Source organism: Monodon monoceros, unplaced genomic scaffold (assembly GCF_005190385.1).
Source record: "Monodon monoceros isolate NGI ecotype Baffin Bay Population unplaced genomic scaffold, NGI_Narwhal_1 Super_Scaffold_1, whole genome shotgun sequence".
NCBI lineage: Eukaryota > Metazoa > Chordata > Mammalia > Artiodactyla > Monodontidae > Monodon > Monodon monoceros.
In genome coordinates this window covers 6,932,883-6,957,638 of record NW_021703765.1, presented here as the reverse complement: position 1 = coordinate 6,957,638, position 24,756 = coordinate 6,932,883, and positions in this window count along the sequence as shown.

Genomic DNA, 24,756 nt, shown 5'->3' with positions numbered 1-24,756 from the left:
AGCATCCAGAGACCAGGGGCGATGTCTGGATAGACAGTGGTAACTCGGGTTCTGATCCAGTGTGTCAGGATCACCATCCTCATGCCCACCCTCAGTCCCCTTTAACTTCCAGCTTAGTTTTAGGCCATCCTTGGATCAGATTTTAAAACTTTAAACCATCACCTAAAAAGATATAAACACTGACTAGGTCCTAGATATATGTTTTGATGTACGAGTGAGGCAGTGGGAGCTTGTCAGGGAAAGGTGGGTAAGGAAGCTCTGTGGACACTATTAAATTCTATTGGTAAAGAACTAATTCTATCTCTTTCTCAAGAGTTCTACGCACTCAAGAGTTTTTTCCTGGATTTTCATACCCAAACCCCAGCAGGGACTTGGGACATCATGGGCTCCAGGCATTCTGGATTAGGTGACAGGTTGACTGGGTGACCTGGGAGCCACCGAATGTTGCAGAGTGACCGACGCTGACCTGAGTCTGCCCTGTACTCTGCTTTGAATGCTCTTCAGTTCGGTTGGCCTGGGCCCAGCATCGGGTGCAGCAGGGATGCACTCCTGTTGATGTAAGGGGTGCACGGGTAGCATCCAGTGGCTGATTTCACCCCCAGGAATACGAGCTAGGCTCTGCTGATTGAAGCACTCAGTGTTGCCCTCCGAACAACTGCAGGGCTGCAAAGAACCTTTTATCTCAGACTTTCCAGAAAGCAAAGTCAGCATTTCTTTTCCTCCGGGCATAATTTTATTTTTGAGCCCAAGTTTTGAATAAAAATAGCACACTTGCTGGTGCTCAGCCAACTCTTTGATAAAGCAGCCAGGCTTAGGAGGTGAGGCTTCCGACGGCTGGTGACTCAGTCCTGCTGAGCATGTGCCCAGGTAAATATCTCCCCCGGGGGCAGGGCTGAGCACTGAGTGCTTCATTCCACTGCAGACCAGGCCACGCTTCACTGTGCGCGGCAGTGACCAAGGGTACAAGTGGGTTTTACAGTCAGGGCTGCCAGGGCACCAAACACCGCTGTGGAGATGAGAAGGGATTGGACGGGGCCGCTGGAGGGCCTGGAGGCAGAAGCAGGCAGGAAGGCACAGATTTGCACCAAGACTCGTTATAAAGCAACCAAGAGGGGACTTCCCTGGTGGCGTGGAGGTGAAGAATCTGCCTGGCGAAGCAAGGGACACGGGTTTGAGCCCTGGTCCAGGAAGATCCCACATGTCGTGGAGCAACGAAGCCCATGCGCCACAACTACTGAGCCTGAGCTCTAGAGCCCGTGAGCCATAACTACTGAGCCCGCGTGCCACAACTACTGAAGCCCGCACGCCTAGAGCCCGTGCTCCACAGCAAGAGAAGCCACCGCAATGAGACACCCACGCACTGCAACAAAGAGTAACCCTCGCTCGCCGCAACTACATAAAGCCCACGCACAGCAACGAAGACCCAATGCAGCCAAAATTAATTAATTAATTAATTAATTAATTAATTAAAGAAACAACCAAGAGACAATTACGGGCACAGCCTTCCAAAATTCCTTAGAGTGAGGCGGGTATGTGAAGGGGGTGCAGCCCGCTCACACATCTCTGACATTCCCATTTTGTGGTTTTCCCTTCCCTCATTTTCTGTTCGTTTTAGGCAGAATTCAGTCTGTAACAATGGTAAGACAGTGATGGGCAGGCCTTTAGACAATGTTCCTGGTGCTTAGAGACAGGTGTTGCTTCCTTCTTGGTAATTTTATTCAACTAATATTTATTGAGCATTTATAAGCGCAGGGCATCACCGAGTAGGTAAAAATATACACGTAATACACATTCACCCAGAGATAGTCGAAGAGCTTGCTTTACATGGAACAACGAATTAGGAAGTTCTCAACCGAAATGATTACTTTTTGGATTGCAAAGTATATATATGTAAACCTTGAAACATATATTTGCTCTGTAAGAAGTTCAAACAATACAAAATATAGAAAATAGGGAATTCCCTGGCGGGCCAGTGGTTAGGGCTCCGTGCTTCCACTGCGGGGGGCACGGTTTCCATCCCTGGTCAGGGAATTAATATCCCACATGCTCTTCCGCATGCATGGCTAAAAAAAAAAGAGCAAGATGTAGAAAATAAAAAGTGAAACTACCCCATAATCCCCTCCAGATAGCCACACTTAACAGAGCATGTCTTTAAAACCTCTTTAATATACTTTGAAACAACTATTTGGGAGTTTCTGGAAAGAAAGAATGAGAACATTAAAAATTCAGAGGACATGAAGATATTGGCATTCCAGTTAAAGAAAGTCATCTCAGAAACCTTCCCTGATTTCCTTTTAATATTGTACTAGAAATGATCTTATTTTCCTAGAAAGATGTTGTTGGTTAAGTCGTATATGAGATTTGTATCCAGAGCGGCTCCTGAGAGGTCAGGCCCATTGCCCGAAGTCCTTCTAGGCTGGAGTCTGCTGGCCTGAGCTGAGTCCCTGAAGCTGTGTCTGAGTCACTCAGCTTTGTGATTGCTCATCCAGGGAAGGCCACACAGTACAATCTACCTTCTAAAACACAACTCTGGCCAGGACCCTCAAACTTGAAATTGAAGATCTCATTTCCCTTGACCAGTAAAACGAACACTTGCTCTGATGGCATCTGGTTTCCTGGAGGTGTGAGAGATAGGTTGAGATGCTGGAATCTAAGAGGGATGTAAAGACGCAATGCGTGTGTGCAAGGACGTGCCCCCGCTAAAGACACCACCTAATCATTGTGAGCAGGACATTTACTTGGAGATATTATTTAGAACAGTTTTGTAAACCATTTTAAGGAATGCCTTTGCTCTCTCAGTTTCGTCTTCCCAGGATAAATTTCCTCTCATTTGCCGATCAAAATCTCATCCATTCTTTGAAGCTGAGCTTAAATTTCATCTTTGGCATAAGGTCCTTGGTAAGAATATTTTTTCCACTCTTCTTTTTATTTTTACTTCTGCCATGGCACTTTTATTATTATGAGTTGTTGTTAGCTGTTTTCTTCACTTGATAGCAAACTTTTTAAAAGCAAGAATTATTTATTTCTGTAGATACTAAATGATTAGTTCAGTTATAAGCATAAGCTGATGTTCAACAAATAGACATTTTATTTATTTTCCCTATAGGACTGTAACAATAATTACATTGAGGCAATTTTTACGGTACCAGAAGGTCTAGAAAATAGGAAATACATGGTCCACATCTCCTAATGTTCACGGCTGCCATTTATACCTGCTTCTCCACACTGCTGAGCAATGGAGCCAGTCTTTTTTTCTTTATTATTGCTTTTGCCTTTCTTTCTCATGGTTGGTAATCCATTGGCCAAGCTAAATGTCAATCATCTTTTCCTTTGTTTTTCCTTCTCCTTCCAATTGTGCAATCATGCACTCCAATTTTGGCTTGTTTAGGCAAGATTCATGGTCCTGACCATAGGACAGTTTTTTCTCTTTCCACAAATACTTCTTTGAGCAAGGATCATACTTCTTTGGTAGCTTTGTGACACCTGGGGATCTGTTTTCCTTATGGACAACAAAAGCATGGTCAAGGGATTCACCACTGAGCTCCACATTTAATGACTAAGGAAGACATCAATTTGAAATATCACCTGTTCCAAACCTGGCATTTTACTTATGAGGGCCTTGAGGTTCCACCTAAGACAAAGGCAGGACAGAAAAGCAGCCTCCATCAAGTTGCAGAGTTCTCCCTTCAGAAGATATCAGGCTAATGCATTTCTGTCTTCTACTCTTTGCTCCACTTTTCTTATCAGGCAGCCATCAGTTTTATCCCTGTTCTTTCATTTGGAGAGAGAACTAGTAAGTCTTGGTCAAGCCCTATGATTCATTTCCTTACTTTCAAGCAAAGGTCACTGAAGTTCCCATTCAGGTTCTGCCAAGTGCTCCCTTGGGGGGAGGGGATGCAACCTGTGTCCTCTTGACCTAAAAGGGCTCTGGTGGGGTGATGACTCATTAATTCCCTAATGTCCTTTCCAAGTGTAGATAAGGATCACAGTTGATTAAATGATGGGTCAAGGTATGGAATGAAGGTTGGCACCACGCTAGGAAATAAAGTACGTTTCCTTTGCCAAAGTAAAACATTTATTTTATTTGGCTCACAATAAATAGTAGGGGCAATTGTAGCTAACAAAAGAGAAGTGCACTCTGGAGAACCGGCATAGTATAGAAAAGAAAAAAAAAAGCACATAGAGAAAAATTTACATCAACCCTATTTGTGCCTTAGAGCAGTTTCATAGGATGATAAAATTTGCTGGAATTAGTAGCTGTGGAGAGTAATTGAGAACCACAGAATTTCAGAGCTGAGAGGTACTTTACAAAGTAACTGATTCAACCCCTTTGATATTGCAGATGAAAAAAAGATGAGGTCAAAGTGTTTAGAGACGGGACCAGTTTCCCGATTCTTGTGTGCCTTCGACTGAAAAGTTTAGGTGAATCACAGATCTTGATTGCCGTAGGCCTCTAGAATTATCTAAACACCACGAAGAAGCTGCAGCTGGCTGGCTTTTCATCACCTTTCCCGTAACTGTGGGACTGGGTCCATATTCCTAGGTATCCAGGCTGGGTTAAAGGGCTGGACCTCCTTGAGATGCTCTGAGCTCCCAAAGACTCAGCAAACTTACCAGGACTCCAGATAGGTGAGGGTTCAGGCCCTTGGGACCCCTCTGTGTCTCTCAGTGAAACGTTCAGGTGAGTTTTGGGCTTCCTGTGGCTCTAAAGATGCTCTGGGACTTTGGAACGTGGCATGGAGGCGATGCTTAAGATGAATACTTTTAAACATAATTATGCTTAAAAGTCTTTAAAAGCCCTTCCTTGGCAACAGGGATGTTTTTAAAAGTAGGTTTTATTTTATTCAGGCATGGTGAAACCAACAGATCAGCAATAGCTACAGAAAAGGTAGTTTGTTCTTCACAGTTCCCAAGAGGAGGGGGCAAGTAGTGCCATGGAGGGCCCCCAGGGGGAGCACAGGGTGGGTCAGGAAGCAGAGGAGCTGGGAGAGCATGGCAGAGCCTTTATTGTGGTTTCCTCAGGAAAAGAAAGGCAGGGTAAGCAGACTTAGAACTGGCTCATTAGAATCATTTCAGTGGTCTCTGGGGTGTGGAGGCTGACCTTGGGTTGATTAAGGCAGGGGACTATTGCCTTCGGGAGTGTAAGAACCATATAGAGGTGGTGGCGGGCTTGTGAGCTCTGGTTGAGTTAGTCTGTGTAGGAAAGGTGAGTCTAGGTGTGCAGTTTGCTGTCTTTGAGAACTAGCTGACCCCGCCAGGCGCAGAGGCCCCAGGTGTCAGAATTCAGAAAACAGAGTTAATACAACTGGCATTTGCAGAAGTGTGCATCTCAGAACAGTTTTTCTGGGAGACGCTCTGGAGGGAGAGGGTTCTGTCGCCCTTTTGGGACCTGTTGCATATGGCGCCCTGTTGGTAGCACATTAGTAAGTTAAAGTTGTTGGGGAATCCTGCTTTAAAGAAACCTGTTAGTCTTGATTTAATACAACTTTCCAAGCTTGTTTAACCATAAAATACTTTTGAAATACATAACATGTGGGACTTCCCTGGTAGTGCAGTGGTTAAGAATCCGCCTGCCAGTGCAAGGGACATGGGTTTGATCCCTGGTCCGGGAAGATCCCACATGCCGCGGAGCATCTAAGCCTATGCACCGCAACTACTGAGCCTGCGCTCTAGAGCCCGTGTGCCACAACTAATGAAGCCCTCACACCTAGAGCCTGTGCTCTGCAGCAAGAGAAGCCACCGCAATGAGAAGCCCGCACACCGCAATGAAGAGTAGCCCCAGTTCTCCGCAACTAGAGAAAGCCCAGGCACGGCAACAAAGACCCAACACAGCCAAAAATAAATTAATTAATTTAAAAAACTACATAACATGTAGTTTTTAAGGTATCTTGAATATGGTGTTTTAGACCTAGAATCCAGATTTACTCTGTCCATAACCTGGCACTCATTTTCTCCCCTGGGGTTTCTAATAGAAGGGATTTCATTGCAGGTAGGCTGGTTTAATTAGGGTCAATAACAAGCTGTCCTCATTCCTGCCTCTAAGCTGTGTTCAAACCGGTTTTCCCCACTATTCAGGATTGTACCTCAGGCTCTGGACCTAATTCCACTCTTTCTAGCGCCAGCTCCTCTGTGAAGTCCTTGCCAGCTTCCCAAACCCACAAATACAGGCTGTGTGCCATGTGCCAGACATTCTTCTAAGCATTTCAAAATATCAACTCACTTAATCATCATAGTAGCCCTACAAGGCAGGCACTATTTTATCCCTATTTTATAGATAAGCAACTTGAGATACAGAGATGCTGAGTGATTCATCCAAGGTCACAAAGCTAAAAGGTGTTCAGGATGTAATTGGCATTGACTTCATGCTATTGGAACAAATGAAAATGTCTGTGGGGGTAAGGGAGGTGCTTTCTGATGGGGGTATGTGTGTGTGTGTGTGTGTGTGTGTGTGTGTGTGTGTTAGTATGTGCTTTAAATCAGAGGGAAGAAATCTCTCTCTCTCTTTTTTAACACTCTGGAACTTTATTAAGACTCTACCCATTCAGAATTTGTTCAGAATAATTCATATTCAATTTTAACTTAAAGTTTACTTTGGCGTAGTGAGAGATTTTCTGAGTCCATCCTCTGAGGGTGTGAGTTCATCAGTAAACAGAATGCAGGGGAAATTGTAACCCACTTAAACATACACTTTGTAGAACTAGTTTTTATACGCATAAAATATGACTTCTAATTCATTCTTTTTTAAAATTTAATTTTATTTATTTTTTTATACAGCAGGTTCTTATTAGTCATCAATTTTACACACATCAGTGTATACATGTCAATCCCAATCTCCCAATTCATCACCCCACCATCCACACCCCCCCTGCCGCTTTCCCCCCTTGGTGTCCATATGTTTGTTCTCTACATCTGTGTCTCTATTTCTGCCCTACAAACCATTTCCTCCATAACATTTTTCGAGGTTCCACATATATGCATTAATATACGGTATTTGTTTTTCTCTTTCTGACTTACTTCACTCTGTATGACAGTCTCTAGATCCATCCAAGTCTTTACAAATGACCCAATTTCGTTCCTTTTTATGGCCGAGTAATATTCCATTGTATATATGTACCACTCTTCTTTATCCATTCGTCTGTCGATGGGCATTAAGGTTGTTTCCATGACCTGGCTATCGTAAATAGTGCTGCAATGAACATTGGGGTGCATGTATCTCTTTGAATTATGGTTTCCTCTGGGTATATGCCCAGTAGTGGGATTGGTGGGTCTTATGGTCATTCTATTTTTAGTTTTTTAAGGAACCTCCATACTGTTCTCCATAGTGGCTGTATCAATTTACATTCCCACCAACAGTGTAAGAGGGTTCCCTTTTCTCCACACCCTCTCCAGGATTTGTTTGTAGATTTTCTGATGATGCCCATTCTAACTGGTGTGAGGTGATACTTCAGTGTAGTTCTGATTTGCATTTCACTAATAATTAGTGATGTTGATCAGCTTTTCATGTGCTTCTTGGCCACCTGTATGTCTTCTTTGGAGAAATGTCTATTTAGGTCTTCTGCCCATTTTTTGATTGGGTTGTTTGTCTTTTTAATATTGAGCTGCATGAGCTGTTTATATATTTTGGAGATTAATCCTTTGTCCGTTGATTCGTTTGCAAATATTTTCTCCCATTCTGAGGGTTGTCTTTTCATCTTGTTTGTAGTTTCCTTTGCTTTGCAAAAGCCTTTCAGTTTCATTAGGTCCCATTTGTTATTTCTGTTTTTATTTCCATTACTCTAGGAGGTGGATCAAAAAAGATCTTGCTGTGATTTATGTCAAAGAGTGTTCTTCCTATATTTTCCTCTAAGGCTTTTATAGTGTCCAGTCTTACATTTAGGTCTCTAATCCACTTTCAGTTTATTTTTGTATGGTGTTAGGGAGTGTTCTAATTTCATTCTTTTCCATGTAGCTGTCCAGTTTTCCCAGCACACTTATTGAAGAGACTGTCTTTTCTCCATTGTATATCCTTGCCTCCTTTATTATAGATTAGTTTACCGTAGGTGCGTGGGTTTATATCTGGGCTTTCTATCCTGTTCCATTGATCTATATTTCTGTTTTTGTGCCAGTACCATATTGTCTTGATTACCGTAGCTTTGTAGTATAGTCTGAAGTCAGGGAGTCTGGTTCCTCCAGCTCTGCTTTTTTCCCTCAAGACTGCTTTGGCTATTTGGGGTCTTTTGTGTCTCCATACAAATTTTAAGATTTTTTGTTCAGTTCTGTAAAAAATGCCATTGGTAGTTTGATAGGGATTGCATTGAATCTGTAGATTGCTTTGGGTAGTAGGGTCATTTTCAGAATGTTGATTCTTCCAATCCAAGAACATGGTATATCACTCCATCTGTTTGTATCATCCTTAATTTCTTTCATCAGTGTCTTATAGTTTTCTGCATACAGGTCTTTTGTCTCCTTAGGTAGGTTTATTCCTAGGTATTTTATTCTTTTTGTTGCAGTGGTAAATGGGAGTGTTTCCGTAATTTCTCTTTCAGATTTTTCATCATTGGTGTATAGGAATGCAAGAGATTTCTGTGCATTAATTTTGTATCCTGCAACTTTACCAAATTCATTGATTAGCTCTAGTAGTTTTCTCGTGGCATCTTTAGGATTCTCTATGTATAGTACTGTGTCATCTGCAAACAATGACAGTTTTACTTCTTCTTTTCCAATTTGTATTCCTTTTAATTTTTGTTCTCTGATTGCCGTGGCTACGACTTCCAAAGCTATGTTGAATTAAAGTGGTGAGAGTGGACATCCTTGTCTTATTCCTGATCTTAGAGGAAATGCTTTCAGTTTTTCACCATTGAGAATGATGTTTTCTGTGGGTTTGTCGTATATGGCCTTTATTATGTTGAGGTAGGTTCCCTCTATACCCACTTTCTGGAGAGTTTTTTTAATCATAAATGGTGTTGAATTTTTTCAAAAGCTTTTCAGCATCTATTGCGATGATCATATGGTTTTTATTCTTCAGTTTGTTAATATGGTACATCACATTGATTGTTCTGCGTATATTGAAGAATCCTTTCATCCCTGGGATAAATCCCACTTGATCATGGTGTATGATCCTTTAATGTGTTGATGGATTCTGTTTGCTAGTATTTTGCTGAGGATTTTTGCATCTATATTCATCAGTGACATTGGTGTGTAATTTTCTTTTTTTGTAGTATCTTTATCTGGTTTTGGTATCAGGGTGATTGTGACCTCATAGAATGAGTTTGGGAGTGTTCCTTCCTCTGCCATTTTTTGTAAGAGTTCGAGAAGGATGGGTGTTAGCTCTTATCTAAGTGTCTGATAGAATTCACTTGTGAAACCATCTGGTCCTGGACTTTTGTTTGTTGGAAGATTTTTAATCACAGTTTCAATTTCATTACTTGTGATTGGTCTGTTCATATTTTCTATTTCTTCCTGTTTAGTCTTGGAAGGTTGTTACCTTTTTAAGAATTTGTCCATTTCTTCCATGGTGTCCATTTTTTTTTGGCATAGAGTTGCTTGTAGTAGTCTCTTAGGATGCTTTGTATTTCTGCTGTGTCTGTTGTAACTTCTCCTTTTTCATTTCTAATTTTATTGATTTGAGTCCTCTCCCTCTTTTTCTTGATGAGTCTGGCTAATGGTTTATCAATTTTGTTTATCTTCTCAAAGAACCAGCTTTTAGTTTAATTCATCTCTTTGCTATTGTTTTCTTTGTTTCTATTTCATTTATTTCTGCTCTGATCTTTATGATTTCTTTCCTTCTGCTAACTTTGGGTTTTGTTTCTTCTTTTTTCTCTGGTTCCTTTAGGTGTAAGGTTAGATTGTTTACTTGAGATTTCTCTTGTTTCTTTAGGGAGGCTTGTATAGCTATAAACTTCCCTCTTAGAACTGCTTTTGCTGCATCCCATAGGTTTTGGATTGTCGTGTTTTCATTGTCATTTGTCTCTAGGTATTTTTTGATTTCCTCTTTGATTTCTTCAGTGATCTCTTGGTTATTTAGTAATGTAGTGTTTAGCCTCCATGTGTCTGTGTTTCTTACGTTTTTTTCCCTGTAATTCATTTCTAATCTCATAGCATTGTGGTCGGAAAAGATGCTTGATATGATTTCAATTTTCTTAAATTTACTGAGGCTTGATTTGTGACCCAAGATATGATCTATCCTGGAGAATGTTCTGTGCACACTTGAGAAGAAAGTGTAATCTGCTGTTTTTGGATGGAATGTCCTACAAATATCAGTTAAATCTATCTGGTCTATTGTGTCATTTAAAGCCTGTGTTTTCATTAATTTTCTGTTTGGATGATCTGTCCGTTGGTGTAAGTGAGGTGTTAAAGTCCCCCACTATTATTGTGTTACTGTCAAGTTCCTCTTTTATAGCTGTTAGCATTTGCCTTATGTATTGAGGTGCTCCTGTGTTGGGTTCATATATATTTATAATTGTATCTTCTTCTTGGATTGATCCCTTGATCACTACATAGTGTCCTTCCTTGTCTCTTGTAACATTCTTTATTGAAAGTCTATTTTATCTGATATGAGTATTGCTACTTCAGCTTTCTTTTGATTTCCATTTGCATGGAATATCTTTCTCCATCCCCTCACTTTCAGTCTGTATGTGTCCCTAGGTCTGAAGTGGGTCTCTTTTAGACAGCATATAGATGGGTCTTGTTTTTGTATCTGTTCAGCAAGCCTGTGTCTTTTGGTTGGAGCATTTAATCCATTCAATTTACCTTAAGTTACCATTTAAGGTAATTATTGATATGTATGTTCCCTTTACCATTCTCTTAATTGTTTTGGGTTTGTTTTTTAGGTCCTTTTCTTCTCTTGTGTTTCGCACTTAGAGAAGTTCCTTTAGCATTTGTTGTAGAGCTGGTGTGGCGGTGCTGAATTCTCTTTGCTTTTGCTTCTCTGTAAAGCTTTTGACTTCTCCATCAAATCTGAGTGAGATCCTTGCTGGGTAGAGTAATCTTGGTTGTAGGTTCTTCCCTTTCATCACTTTAAGTATATCATGCCACTCCCTTCTGGCTTGTAGAGTTTCTGCTGAGAAATCAGCTGTTAACCTTATGGGAGTTCCCTTATATATTATTTATTGTTTTTTCCTTGTTGCTTTCAATAATTTGTCTTTAATTTTTGTCAGTTGGTTACTATGTTTCTCCTTGGGTTTATCCTGCCTGGAACTCTCTGTGCTTACTGGCCTTTGGTGACTATTTCCTTTCCCATGACTATAATCTCTTCAAATATTTTCTCGGGTCCTTTCTCTCTCTCTTCTCCTTCTGGGACCCCTATACTGTGAATGTTGTTGTGTTTAATGTTGTCCCAGAGGTCTCTTAGGCTGTCTTCATTTCTTTTTATTTTTTTTTCTTTATTCTGTTCCACGACAGTGAATTCCACCATTCTGTCTTCCAGGTCACTTATCTGTTCTTCTGCCTCAGTTATTCTGCTATTGATCCCTTCTAGTGTTTTCTTCATTTCAGTTATTATATTGTTCATCTTTGTTTGTTCTTTAATTCTTCTAGGTGTTTGTCCTTTAATTCTTCTACGTCTTTGTTAAACATTTATTGCATCTTCTCAATCTTTGCCTCCATTGTTTTTCCAAGGACCTGGATCATCTTCACTATCATTATTCTGAATTCTTCTTCTGGAAGGTTGCCTATTTCCACTTCATTTAGTTGTTTTTCTGGGGTTTTATCTTGTTCCTTCATGTGGTACATAGCCCTCTGCCTTTTCATCTTGTCTATCTTTCTATGAATGTGGTTTTTGTTCCACAGGCTGCAGGATTGTAGTTCTTCTTGCTTCTGCTGTCTGCCCTCTGGTGGATGAAGCTATCTAAGAGGCTTGTGCAAGTTTCTAATTCATTCTTATATTGATACATTAATGACAATGAACATTTTCAGAACTATATCAGTCAGGGTTCAAGAGAGAAATATTAAGAGGTTTATTGCAAGGCATTGTGTTATGTGATTGTGGAGCTGACTAGTCAAGTCTGAAATCCATAGGACAAGCTGGGAATTCTAGAATAGGCTGCAGCTCCTGTCCCCAGGCAGAATTCCTTTTTCAGGGAAGCCTCAATGCTGCTTTCAAGGTCTTCCAACTGACTGAATCCAGCTCAGCCAGATGAACTAGGAAAATCTCCCTTAACTAAGGTCAACTGATTATGGACTTGAGTCACATCTACAAAATACCTGCACAGCAACACCTGGAGGAGTGTTTGGTTGAATAACTGGGGGCTGTAGCCTCTCCAAGTCCACGCTTCAAAAGATCATCTCAAGAACCTTCCCTGATCGTCATGACGTTCGTTTCTTCTGTGTTCCTATTTGCATATGAAAAGTGGAAAATAATTTATTTAGAAATATTCTATTGGATAAATAAGATGTTTTCATCATTTAAGTGGGCTTTGTTTCCATTGGTGTGAAACCATGTGGCACCATGTATTGGTGTTTCCTTGGTTTGTGGTCATCTTACGATGCCTTTCTCTCTCCTGATGGTCCTGGCATAAGTATCTCCAGTTTATATTAACCCTGAGCTCAGTCACCTTATCTGAAAAGGAGGACAGTTACAGTACTGATCTCCATTCCAGATTGGAGGATTAACGGAATGAGTTAAATCACTTAGCACAATGGCGTGTCTGGCATGCAATGAGCAACATACTTTAATAGTAGAAGTTGTTCTTCTTTCCCTCTGTTAATTTTTTCTGGCCATGAACATGCCCTTGAGTGACAGGTCCTCTGAAGCAGACACCCAGAGGTTCTGATGTTGCATTTGGAAGAATTCAAAAATTGACATTTATCCATCCCCTTCTAATGCAAAAGGTATCATTTTCAAAGACCTGTTTCCCAACATCTTTCTGAGGTGCTAGAGATTCACACAGCCTCCAGGGTGGTGGCTGGAAGAGCTTTTGAATGTTCACTGTGGCTTAGCTGCTAGGCCAGGTGGTCGGCCTTTCACTTGATGCGGTCATGCTACTCATAAGCTCTCAGTAGGTTCAAAGACCTTTCTAAGCTTAAAGCCAGTTTTTCTAGGTAGCTTCCTTTTGAGGTAAATAAGTATGTTTTATTATCATCTCGTTATGAAGGAAGATACTAAGATGCCGAGAAAGGGCATTTCCCCGGTCTCAGCTCTGGAATTAGCGATGAGCTGTTCCAGGTGTCCAGACCCTCACCTGCCCGGTTGTGGAGGAAACTGGCTGGTACTGAACACTGAACTCTGTCTTCGTTTTCAGTGGGCACCAACACCCGATCCTAGGTGAGGTGGTCAGGAAAATCTCCCATCTTCTTCCCCAGTTCTCTTTTCCTGGCAGGAAAGCCAATTTCTTCTGCCAGCAGTGATATTTGCCTCATTTGCTTTTAGGAGAGGGTGGCAAAATTTCTTCTGGGAAGACAGTAGCAGTTGCTGCCTTGCAAATAGGAGGCAAGAGCTCTCAGCATCCCCAGAGTCACCTCTTTGCAGAAACACTCCGAGCTGTTTGGAGGCGTGGGAGGGGGAGGGGTTGTGACGAGGGGGAGGAGATTGTTTTCTTTCCACATCCACCTCCGTCAGCTGCCCACAGCCATCTGGTGGGGATGGTGTATGCGTTGTCCCCTACACAGGCGGATAGAATCACGCCTCATGCTCTGAAGTCTCCAAGAAAAGTTGTCATTTCAGAGATATGGCCCATGTATGTGGAGCCAGCCTGGCAGGTCCTCTTGCTGTACCCATGTCCTTTTCCCCAGCCCAGTCCTGCCTCACCTGCAAGAGCGTGAAGTCCTCAGGTCCCGTCTGCATCTCCACGCTTCCCCGAGGAAGGCTCGAGGCGAAGCACCTGCTCGGCAAACGCTGCTTGAATGCGTGAATGAATGGATCCACTAAAGGCTTTCTAGGTTCGTCTAAAGGAATAGATAGTCGAGACGTTTCTCAGGACTCAGAGCTACCAGGAGCAAGAATTCAGAAATGGGGCTTCCCTGGTGGCACAGTGGTTGAGAGTCCGCCTGCCGATGCAGGGGACACGGGTTCGGGCCCCGGTCTGGGAGGATCCCACATGCCGCGGAGCGGCTAGGCCCGTGAGCCATGGCCGCTGAGCCTGCGCGTCCGGAGCCTGTGCTCCGCGGCGGGAGAGGCCACAGCGGTGAGAGGCCCACGTACCACAAAAAAAAAAAAAAAAAAAAAAGAATTCAGAAATGGTTGTCTCGGTGAAGTGCCCGATAACGGAAGACTGTTTCTGATTTACATAAGAGGATGCAGACGTGGACCAAGTGCCTAGAAATGGCATCTGTATTGTAAGAAGGTGCTTCTTCTCCTCTGATGAGTAGATGTTTGATTGGATTTTGGTACCCTTACAATGGAATGTTGTATGTATTGAGATCATGAAAATATGATAATGAGAATGGAAATATTGAGACAATGAAAAATAGGATCATGAAAATATCCTGCTTTTCACTTAAAGGATGTTATTAGGTTAATGCCCACCTAATCTAGCAGGTAGGACTAAGAATCCAGATTCAGTATTGAGTAAATGTTGTCTAGAAGGAGTTGATGGAAGGTACCATGAGGAAAAATCATGAGATTGGATCAAAAAGGCCACTCTGTTAAATGCTAATCTGAACAATGAACTTGTGAAATCATCTCAATAATTTATTCAAATCAACCATCTTATAAATCGGGTTGAGATCACAGATTTAGACCATTTCCTGAATTCTGACTCGGAAGGTTTCACATATGTGCTTATGGCCAGAGGTAAGTAGATAGAGGAAATATTTCACCTTCAGAACCTTTATCTTGAAGGTAGCTCAGGTATGTGGGTGAAGTCGGAAAGTCAAAGTGAAACTCTCTTGCCTGTGGTGAATTATATGAGAAACTGCTGATTTTAATCATGGCTTTTTTTTTAAACAGACAGATCAAATATTCAAGAGTCTTTATCACACGTTCCCACCATTAGCTAAACTAATATTTACTGCTCACTCCTCTAAGCGCTGCATGTGTATTGACTTATTTAATTCTGGAAGCAGTCTGGGAGGAAGTCATTCTCAGTCTTTTGTAAGATAAGGACCTGGGAGTGTGTATGGGGGGTGATGACACGGCCGCTGAGCTCTGCCCCTGTGATGCACGGAGGGGCCTGTTGGAGTTCATATCTGGCCTATCGGAATACGTTCTTTCAGGGAAATTATGAAAATCAGCATTAGGTGACACTCAGATATTGGTGGGATATCCACAAACACAAAATCGGGGCAGGCCGTGCCTGCTTCAGCTTTGGAAAGCTGTTTATAAGAATGGTCAGATGTGGGGTGGCTTCTGAAACAAAACCTCTAAACCAGAGAAACAGGATTCATCCCAACTCAGGGCCGAATAAACCTCGATGATGCTGTTAACTAACAGTTTCGAAAAGGAAGACCTGATTGAGAGAAAGAGGCGTTTATATCTGGGGTTCGTTCGGACTGCAACCCGGGAAGCACAGGTTCAAGAAGCATCTGAATTTTGTTCTGCTGGATCACAAAATAAATGGAGGAATATATAAAGGCAAAAACCACAAGGCCACCGTTACTTATATAAGCTGTTTGTTAAGAATTATCCCTGGAGCTGGCAAGAAATGAGGATGCTTTCTAAGCAAGGGGGGTTGGGGTCTGAAAGGGTTACATAGTTGCAAGGGGGGATCTTGAGGCCACACGGTTGCAGCTGGTGGGTGTTGATCTAAAACAGCTGGCGGTGTCCTTGGGAGGTTGTGTTCTGGTTCAGAAAACTCAAGTTCTCAGCAGTGCGGAAAGGTGTCTATGAGCCCGTCCTCAGTGGCCACCGGGCTGCACCTTGCGTGCCTGAACCAGGATTACACCATGGTAATTTCGATCTGTCATCAGTGCCAAGGGGTGGGGACCCAGACTGTCCCCCATCCCCCATCCCTGGCTGCAGCCCAACTTTCTCCAGCTCCTGACTTACAGGGAAATGCTTGCCCCTCGTTGGGATGTAAGAGTTTTGGCGTCTTTTTGATATTTGTTCAAATTCAGCCAGGCATTATTGAAGTTTTTCTGGAATTTTGCACAGTATTCTTTCATTTATTTTAACACCTCATTTGTGTTCCAAATGAGGAGACTCACTGTGTTTTCGTTCCTGGTTTTCTTTGCATTTCTGTATCCCCCTCCCTTTAAATAAATGCGAGTGGAGAGAAAGAGATGAGAGAAGCTGAAATCTAGAGAAATGCCATGGATGTACCAACTGTGCCTAAATTAGAAAACAGAGCCCCTGAAGATGCTCTCTCGGTGTTGGTTACACTGGTCTGTGTCACATTCACGCAGTGCAGCTCACTGCATAGGAGCTGAGTTTTTTTCTGGAAGCCATACAAGAACAATAAACAAAGGGTGTCAAATAATAATGGCTAATATAAACCTAAGAACAGCCTTTACAATAAGTGTCGGGTATAATGTGCTGGATGAGAGTTCCAACAAATCCAGACTTCAGGCGATAGGAGCTCTCTCATCAGTTTAGTATTGCAGTCCTAACAGTTCATTTTGTCACACATGTCAAGGAGGGTCATGCAGCAACGTGCTAGTAGAAGGCCTAAGGATGCAAAGTTCACGTGACACGAGAGGAAGAGCCATCCTGAGAGGGGACGGTGCTCACGAGTCCACTGGAACTGCTCCAGCAACCTCCCCACCCCACCCTGGACAAGTGCGCTCACTGCCCCAGTGACCGTGGGCACAGAAATTGTGTCACACCCAGAGGGTGCATCTCAGGATGCCGCAGAGCAGGAGCGGTGTGGGGGCTTAAGGATGTCGTGAGTAGGAGGTAGAAGGAGAGTCAAGTCCAGGGCTTTCAGTAAGAGCAAAGGGACCACCCACCAAGTCTCAGTGTCAAGGTCGCCGACATCACGGCCGACTTAAGAGTCTGCTCATCACAGCCACGCGGTCACACATGAGGAACCTTGGGTGGACAGCATAAGTATGTAAACATGTTCACCCTCAGTAGAAGCCAAGGAAAGGCAAATAAAAATGGAAAGTAACTTCCCACTCACCAATATGGCGGAGATTAGAAAGGAAAGATAATGGCCAGGGTCTGTGAGGGCATCAGGGAACCTTGGCTCACGCCAGGGGTAGAAGTGGAGCTGGTATGAAACTCATTCATTGCCCTCCCAGAAATATATAAATACATACACAGTAGTATTGAAAACTATAACTCTCATCATTTTTACTGCCCAGGAATGGCAAATGATAGCAACTTAAGTATCTTTATGGTGGCAAAACAGTACAAGGACTTACGTTGTATCCATCCATACAGTAAGATGCACTGTGGTGATTAAAAAGGAAAGTACACATAGAAGAGTGTTCAAGGACTAGAAGGATGCTCAGAACAGATTTGTGGGAGGCAGATAATGGGCCCCACCCCACCCCAAAGGTATCCACAGCTGCCCTGGGACCTGTGAATATGTTGTGCTTCAGGGTAAAGGGGATTAAGGTTGCAGATGAAACTAAAGTGACTGATCAGTTGAAACATGAGAGGGGAAGATGATCTTGGATCATCTGAGTGGGCCCAGGGTACTCACAAAGGCCTTTATAGGTGAAAGAAGGAGGCAGGAGAGTCCAAAGTGGAGGGATGCTATGTGAGAGAGACTCAATGGACCACTGCTGGTTTTGGACACGGAAGTGGTCCAGGACTCTGCTGATACCTTGATTTCAGACCAATGAGACCCACGTTGAGCTTCTGACCTCCAGAACTGTTAATCTATTAAATTGGTTTTGTTTTTAGTTACCAAGTTTGTGGTAATTTGTCACAGCAACAACAGGAAATGAACACAACATTGTTAAGTGAAAGCTGTCTAGTTTTGTATTGTGTACACTGAAGAATGAGTTAAAAATATAAAATACATATACAAACACACATGCACACACACAGCAGAAGAGTCTGAAATGTTATACAAAATGGCTAAATTTAATTGTGGTTCTATCCAGGTGGTGATGTTACCCTTGATTTATATTATTTTTGGATATTTTATTATCTGCATTTTCTGCAGTACTCCTTTGTATCAGAAAAAATGTATTACTTTGTAATCAGAAAAAAAAAATGTTTTGTTAAAATGTTGTAGAGATCTCTCAGTTGAGGTCGCTGCAAGCCCTACTCTAAATTTGCAGTATGCATCCTTCACAGAGAAACTTTAGTTTGTCATTTGTTTAAAGGTGGAGCTGTTGCTCTGGGGATTTTCTTTCTTGTAGGATAATATTTTCCCCAAATCATAGACAACTGGTCATTGATAGTCATGTAAAAACCCAAACAAATATCTTTCACTGAAGGGTGTTCTCAGGTGAGCACTTCAGATTTTTAGTACATTACAGGGACATAGTTGTTACTACTCCAAGTGTAGTCCCACATTTTGACAATGTGCCAATTCATTCTTTAAAAGTTTATTGCCGGGCTTCCCTGGTGGCGCAGTGGTTGAGAGTCCACCTGCCGATGCAGGGGACACGGGTTCGTGCCCCAGTCTGGGAAGATCCCACGTGCCGCGGAGCGGCTGGGCCCGTGAGCCATGGCCGCTGAGCCTGCGCGTCCGGAGCCTGTGCTCCGCAACGGGAGAGGCCACGACAGTGAGAGGCCCGCGTACCGCAAAAACAAACAAACAAACAAAAGATTAATTATCATAGCTTTCCTTCAGCCACTGCATTTTTGAAAAGTCAGAAATTACATCTCAGTGAATAGTCTTGATTTTCTACGGGTAGAGAAAGAAGAGTGACTCCATTTTGGAGGTGGCAGTGGCCAGGATAATCACCTTACCTCTCAGTTTCGGCTGGGGTGATGGCATAGAAAGGGTATCTGGGGGAAAGACAGTGCTTCAGAGAGATTGTGCCAGTGATTCGGTTACTGTCAGGTCATGCCAAGGGAAATAACTCTCAGACCATCAAAGTGGTGAGAGGCAGGCACGTTCTCGAAGAAGGCCAGAGCAGTCATTTTGTAAAAGTTAAAATGCAATTTAAAGCCTTGGGAGGTTAAGTTATTTGGCAGAAGCACAAAAACATCACGAGGAAGCCTTGTTGTTTATTTGCAGTTTTTGCTTGTACGGTTCAGTTTTGATGGTTTTGATTAGTCTCTGATATTTGGAGAGCATATTGTCATTATCAGAGCAGAAGTGTCCTTAGTGAGAAACAAAGCATCTAAAACGAGCAAAATGGTAGGGAGGAAAGACCCTAAGTTTTGAGAGGTGGGTTAGGTAAGTGTGAAAGAGTTCTGACTCCAGGCTTGCCAAGGGCTGAGAGGGGTCGTGAATGTGTGAGAGATTCTTAATGAACAGATGGTAGACAAGGCTGGGCCAGGGCTCGTCAAAAGTAACTCCTCCAAATTCCTGAGAGAGCCAAGGAACAGAACATCTTTGCATCGTTTAATTTTTAAAATTTATGAAATATTTCATAATTACAGAAAAGTACAGAGAAAAAGATGACCCACGCCAGCATGGCCACTGATCCCTATCAAAGCTCAGTGTTTGGCCACATGTACTTCAGATGGTTTAAAATGAGGACAATTAACAGACACACTTGAGCCCCTCTGTAAGGTCTCCCTCTCCTTTCCCCACCTCTCCCTTTACATTCCCAAAGAAGGGTGTGGTGTTTCTTATTCCCATGAGTGTTTTTTGTTTAAATCATTTTGTTCCTGAGGTATGTATCTGTAGATTATTGATAATATTTGCAGGGGGTTGGACGGTGGTCTCCAAAAGATATGCCCACATCTTAACCTCTGGAACCTGTGAATGTAGCTTTATTTGGGAAAAGGGTCTTTACCAATGCAATTAAATTAAAGATATGGAGAAGTGATGACCCTGGATTATCCAGCAGGTCCTAAGTCCAGTGGCGAGTGTGTTTATAAGAGAGAGAGAGGAGAAGGCTGATGGAGTTTGAGGCAGATGTGGGAGAAAAGCAGCTACAAGGCAAGGAATTCCTGGAGCCTAATCTTTATGATTTGGTCTTTTCAATATATCTTGTGTAGGAAATCCTTTCCCACCCTAGTCACAGCATCTTGCTCTGATATTTCCTTTAAATGTTTTAATGCATCTGCTTTCCATGCCTAGGTTTTTAATAGACCTTGAATTATTTCTGTGTATGATGAGAGTGATGGATATAATATCTTCCATATGGGGGATCAATTGTTTCATACTTACTGAAAAGACCAGTGTGTGTCCAGGCTCCCTGAAGCCCTGGGCTGCTTGCCTAGTCCCTCCACCTAATTGGCCATGGTTTTGTAACAGTTGCTGTTATCAGATAGGCAAGTCTCACCCTTCCTACGGCTTTTCTTCTTCAGAAACGTCTTCATTGGGCTTCCCTGGTGGTGCAGTGGTTGGGAGTCCGCCTGCCGATGCAGGGGACGCGGGTTCGTGCCCCAGTCCGGGAGGATCCCACATGCCGCGGAGCGGCTGGGCCCGTGAGCCATGGCCGCTGAGCCTGTGCGTCCGGAGCCTGTGCTCCGCAACGGGAGAGGCCACAACAGTGAGAGGCCCGCGTACCGCAAACAAAACAAAACAAAACAAAAAAAAGAAATGTCTTCATTATCTTGGCTCTTTGCTCTTCTTTTTTTTTTTTAATTGAACGATAGTTGATTTACAATATTGTCTTAGTTTCAGGTGTACAGCAAAGTGATCCAGATTTTTCAGATTTTTTCCGTTATAGGCTATTACAAGATACTGAACTCTTTATGGATTTTAAAATATGTATGTTTAATTATGAGAAAAACCCTGTTGATTTTTAAAAATTGGAGTTTCTTTGTTTTAGATCAAGTCTGATATATTTATGAGTCTTTCTATCTAAGGACAGGGCATATGTCTCTATTATTCAAAACCTTCTTGTGTATGTCCTTCAGTGACGTTTATTGTTTCCTCCATAAAAGTCTTGCCCATACTTTTTAAGATTTATCCCTTTGCATCTTGCAGTGTATGCTACCACTTTTGGGGCCGTTTTTTCCTAATAAATTTTGCACTTGGTTATTACTTGTTTATTCTAAAGCTATAGCTGAACTCTTTAGTAGTTTTGCTTGCATTTTTAATGGTGAGACATTTCCTACAAGTAAGGAATTTTGTAGAATTGTTATCTCTAACTTTCCACTTTTTATACCACTTACTTCTTTTCCTCTTTTTAACTGCCTTGGTTAGGTGCCTGATACAAGGTTGAAGAAAAGGAGTGTTATTAGTTATCCTTGATGTGGGGCATTCTTGTCCCTGACTTAAGTGGGAGTGGGAGTTAATAGCTTAAGCTATATTGAGTGCATGGGAGAGAACTTTTTATCTTTCTCAGCCTTGCACTGTGGTGGTGAGACACGTAAGAAGAGACACGTAGAAACACACTGCTGGGAATTCCCTGGGGATGCAGTGGTTAGGACTCTGCGCTTCCACTGCAGGGGGCACAGGTTTGATCCCTGGTGGGGGAAATAAGATCCTGCATAACCACGCAGAGACAAAAAACAAAACAAAACAACAACAAAAAAACCCACAAAACACTGCAAGGAAGGCTTCTAGAAAAATCGTTTTTTGGCACCTACTGAGATGGTGATCTCAGGCTACCCGTATGAAACAGCACGGGACTTTTTAATTTTATTTATGTATTTTTGGCTGCGTTGGGTCTTCGTTGCTGTGTGCAGGCTTTCTCTAGTTGCGGCGAGCGGGGGCCACTCTTCGTTGCGGTGCACGGGCTTCTCATTGCGGTGGCTTCTCTTGTTGTGGAGCATGGGCTCTAGGCGCGCAGGCTTCAGTAGTTGTGGCTCGCGGGCTCAGTAGTTGTGGCTCACGGGCTCTAGAGCGCAGGCTCAGTAGTTGTGGCACACGGCCTTAGTTGCTCCACGGCATGTGGGATCTTCCCGGATCAGGGCTTGAACCAGTGTCCCCTGCATTGGCCGGCGGTTTCTTAACCACTGCGCCACCAGGGAAGCCCCAGCATGTGACTTTTTAATACCCACTGGTTGTTCATGATAATCACATTAATATGTGAGCACTTTACCCAGAAAAAAGTGGTAGACAGGGCTTCCCTGGTGGCGCAGTGGTTGGGAGTCCGCCTGCCAATGCAGGGGACGCGGGTGCGTGCCCCGGTCCGGGAAGGTCCCACATCCCGCATGCCGCGGAGCTGCTGGGCCCGTGAGCCATGGCCTCTGAGCCTGCGCGTCCGGAGCCTGTGCTCCGCAGCGGGGGAGGCCACAACAGTGAGAGGCCCGCGTACCGCAAAAAAAAAAAAGTGGTAGACAGTGTTCATGAACTTGGAGGGAGGGAAGGGAGTATTCCCTTGCGCCGTGGGAGGGACCGTGGGCTTGTGATGCTCTGCATCTGAAGCGAGATGGGGAAAGCAGCCCAGGATGCTCTCCTCTCTCGTGGTCTCTGAAAAGAGGAGAAGTGGTTAAGCCCATGAGAGGCTAACGGTGCCTAAACCTTCTCCATAATATTTTAACTGTGAGTTGGAGCTTAAAACACTTTTTTTTAAAGCTGAGGCCTGTATAACTTTTCAAACTTCAAAATGAGCATCTTTCAAAACATGCTGATCTGGGTCCATAATGTAATTTGAATGTTTACAATATAAAATTATTCAGTCTATTATAGACATATAAGTATAAACAAAATTTCCTTCTAACTACAATTTCTCAGCAGTCAATGATAGTGTCATCAATACGACTTTTGTCCAGGACGCAACGTCCTGCTGAAGCTATTATGCACCAGTGCCTTAGAAGATGCAAATGTAAACAAACATCTCTTTATGTCAGAAAGAGCGAGGTTCCCCCAACCAGATCGCTTCCAAGGTAACTGCAGCTTGTTGCTTGACCAACAGGCAGGAGTCCAGCAAGTCCTGACTCTTTGCTTCTGTCCATGCTGGAGAGACTAGCACCCTGAGGAGAGAGAGAATTTGAAGAAGGGCTCCCAGTACCGTCTTATACTCTTTAGCTCAAATGGGCAAGTCTTCCTTGTGAAAAAAGAAATCAGAAAGAGCTTCATGGTGAAAAGAAAGCTTGCCAACCACTGATTCCAGGGGAGAAGCTGTTTCTTGCCCAATGGCATGAATTATCTCTTCCAGGTTTCTGTTGTCCCTGGGACGCCCCTGGGGCAGACTTGAACTTTTAAGACACCGTGTTTCCTCAAGAAACCGCGTTTCCTCTGCTCTGTCACGAGAACCTAATCTGGCTGTTTAGCTGAGTCAAAGCGTAGGACCCTGCAGACAGCTATTTCAAGCCACTGGCTTTCGCTTCTGTCTGGACTGTTTCTTCATCTTTATCCTCAAAATCCTATCCGCTCGTCAGTCTGTGCTCAAATATAGGTTTGTCCTTGAGGCCTGGAAAGGCTTCCTCCCCTTCACTAATTTTTATTTTCTCATTCCCTCTCTCTCTTCCCCTCCCGGCTGTTCCACATGATATGTTTCTACCTCATTTTTGAGGAGCAGAGCAAGGGCTTTGGAGGCAGACCTCGGTTCACATCCCTCTCTGAGTCTCGCTGCATGGACCTGATGGGCGGCTTTCTCAATTTCCCATCTATGAAACAGGGAAAATAATGCCAATGTCACCATATTTGTGAAAAATGAGATATGCATATGAATCATTTGATATGGCATCTGCCAAACAGCTGGACCTCAATAATCTATTATATCCCTCCTTTTCTTATAGTTAATTTACAATGTTGTGTTAATTTCTACTGTACAGCACATTCAGTTATACATACATATACATTTTTTCATATTCTTTTCCATTATGGTTTATCATAGGATCTGTTTTATTTCCACTTAGCTGCTGATTGTTTAATAACATTTTGATTCATGGGTGTTGAGACTGCATCTTATAAAACTTTGTATCCTCCTGAACCAAAGATAGTGTCCTGGGTGTATCAGACAGTCAGTAGGAGTTGTTGAATTAAGCTGTTCAGAAGAGAAACAGAGAAGAAATAAAAGGAGATAAACTCAAAATGGACTAAAGACCTAAATGTAAGATCTGAAACCATAAAACTCCCAGAAGAGAACACAGGTGGAACACTCTTTGACATAAATTGTAGCAATATTTTTTGGATCTGTCTCCTAAGGCAAAAGAAATAAAAGCAAAAATAAACAAGTGAGACCTAATTAAATTTAAAAGCTTTTGCCCAGCAAAGGAAACCAGCAACAAGACAAGAGAACAACCTACTGAATGGGAGAAGATATTTGCAAACTGTATGACCGATAAGGGGTTAATATCCAACATATGTAAACAGATCATACAACTCAACATCAAAAAAAAGAAAACAATTAGAAGATGGGTAGAAGGACCGAATAAACATGTTTCCAAAGGGGAAACGCAGATGGCCAACAGGTACATGAAAGGATGCTTAGCATCACTGATCATTGGGAAAATGCAAATCAAAACCACAATGAGATATCGCCTTACACCTGTCAGAATGGCCGTCCTCAAGAAGAACACAAATGACAAATGCTAGGGAGGGCGTGGGGAAAAGGGAACCCCATGCACTGTGGGTGGGGATGTAAATTGGTACAGCCGCTGCAGAAAACAGTATGGAGGTTTCTCAAAAAAAAAAAAAAGAAAAATAGGAATAGAACTACCATATGACCCAGCAATTCCACTCCAGTGTATATATCTGAAAAAAAGACACTAATTCAAAAAGATACATGCACCCCAAAGTTCATAGCAGCCTTATTTGAAATTGCCAAGATGTGGAAGCGACCTAAGCGTCCATCAACAGATGAATGGATAAAGAAGATATGGTGTATCTATATGTATATATATATACACACACACACAATGGAATACTATTCAGCCATAAAAAAGGAATGAAATTTTGCCATTTGCAGCAACATGGATGGACTTGG